At 41.6% G+C, this 1997-nt stretch overlaps 1 pseudogene; it reads right to left on the reverse strand.

The window, feature by feature from the left end:
* Window positions 1-357: 357 nt before the first annotated feature.
* LOC101725410 (olfactory receptor 14C36-like) lies at window positions 358-1356 on the reverse strand (annotated as a pseudogene).
* Window positions 1357-1997: the final 641 nt, after the last annotated feature.

Below are 1997 nucleotides of genomic sequence, written 5' to 3' on the forward strand. Positions count from 1 at the left end.
TCTCTCATTCCCTCACTGCTTATTTAAGGGATGACCTCATCCATATACTCTGTGAGGAGTTTGGCAACATGTTTCATATTCCACATTTTCTATACACTTTTAATATGCTGGTTAGTGTAGTGTCCTTATGATCTTCTCATTTTCTGAAAACCCCATCTCTGAAAACAGGAGACTTTTGGGGAAAAGCTGAGATGGAAAAACTGTTGGGACTTCTTCTGCAGTAAGCAGGTCTTTTGCATATTCCTTGCATATAGTAAACTCATCCAAACACTTTAGAAAGTTTGCAATTGACATATGATTTGTTTAAAAGTCCTAACTATGAAATTCACACAAATGCTACAGAAAACCTTTAATCAGTTATCGGCACTTATTTCCAAAAGCATGACTACCACTAAGTTGGGTAGGAAATGCCACCTTAATTCTCCATACATCTCCCAAATAGAACATTCTTGCCATGAATTTCCTGATGGCACATTTCATCTGTTCATTTCTGAGACTGCAGATAATAGGGTTGAAGAGGGGGGAGATTACAGAGTAGAACATAGAAAGGACCATGTCCATGATGCCAGTAGAGATTGCAGAGGGTCTCAGACAAAGAAGGATGAGCTGAGGAAGACAGACACCACGAGAATGTGGGGGCACAGGTTGAAAAGGCCTTCTTCCTCTCTGCTCCCACTGGAAACCTAAGCACAGTAGAAAAGATGTGATTATAGGACTTGATGATATAAAAGAAATAGCTACCACCAATCATCATAGCAGAGACAAGATTTGCAATCTGTTGCTGAAGGTGTCAGAGCAAGACAGCTTCAGCAGAGAGGGGATGTCACAGAAGAGCTGCTGGACAGCATGCAAGTGGCAGAAGGCCAGCCTGAAGGTGTTGATGGTGTGCAGTGCTGCATAGATGAGGCCACTGAGCAGAGAGGTCAGTGTGCTGTGGACACACAGGCAAGGGCTCATGATCACAGGGTAATGGAGGCACCTGCAGATGGCTGCAAAGTGGTCTTGAGCCATGATGATGAGAAACACTACCTCTACAAATCCAAAGAATAACACAAGGAAGATCTGAGCTACACATCCTGCCTTTGAATTGGACCTTGTGTCCAGCAGGGAGTTTATGCAGGAATTAGGGACTGTGACAGAAATGTAGCAGGAGTCCAGGGTGGACAGGTTTTCAACGAAGAAGTAGATGGGCGTGTGAAGGCTCTTGTCAAGAGTGGTGAAAGCAGCAATGAGAAGGTTTCCCATTATGGTCATCAGATAAACCAGAGAGAAGAACGTGGCATAGAAAACCTGTACATCCCATATGCCAGAAATCTCCATGAGGAAAAAGTCCATCATCCTGGTGGAGTTGCACATCCATGGGTGATGTGGCCTCTGCCTGAGAAGAGAAGACAGAAAAGCTGAACCCAGGAAGATGCAGCCTATGAAAGATGCTTCTTTCCTGTGATACTGCATAGCTCTTCCTTTCTGTAATTTATATTTATGCTCTAATTTATATGGATGATATCTATATATACATAAATCTCCAATATAATGGAGATTCGTGAATGATTTAATATTCCACTAATTATATACCTACTGCTGTTATCACAGTTTTTTTTTTGTTTTGTTTTGTTTTTGGTACTGGGGATCAAACTCAGGTCCTTGCACTTGCGAGGCAGGCAACGGAACCACTGGGCTAAATCCCCGGCCCAGTTATCACAGTTTTGTGAGTAGTAAATGAAACAGAAGGCCCTGAATGTCATGGAATTTATACTGTTTCAGAAGAGAGTAATACTATACGATTAAATATTTCACAAAAAGCTCAATATTTCCAATAATTTTGAATGGTTCCATGAAAGGTTACAAAGGTATGTACTACTGGAAGAAGTAAGGTATCCTGAATATAGTAATGATTTTTGGAAGGTGGAAAGGTGCCAACAGAATAAACTCACAGATTTTAATTCTTTCCTCCAAAACTGGTGGTGGTGGTGGTGGGGTTGTGTGTATTTGTGTAT

The sequence above is a fragment of the Heterocephalus glaber genome, unplaced genomic scaffold (assembly GCF_053883595.1).
Source record: "Heterocephalus glaber isolate CG9 unplaced genomic scaffold, H.glaber_assembly_v1.0 deba00001837, whole genome shotgun sequence".
In the NCBI taxonomy this organism is placed as follows: domain Eukaryota; kingdom Metazoa; phylum Chordata; class Mammalia; order Rodentia; family Bathyergidae; genus Heterocephalus; species Heterocephalus glaber.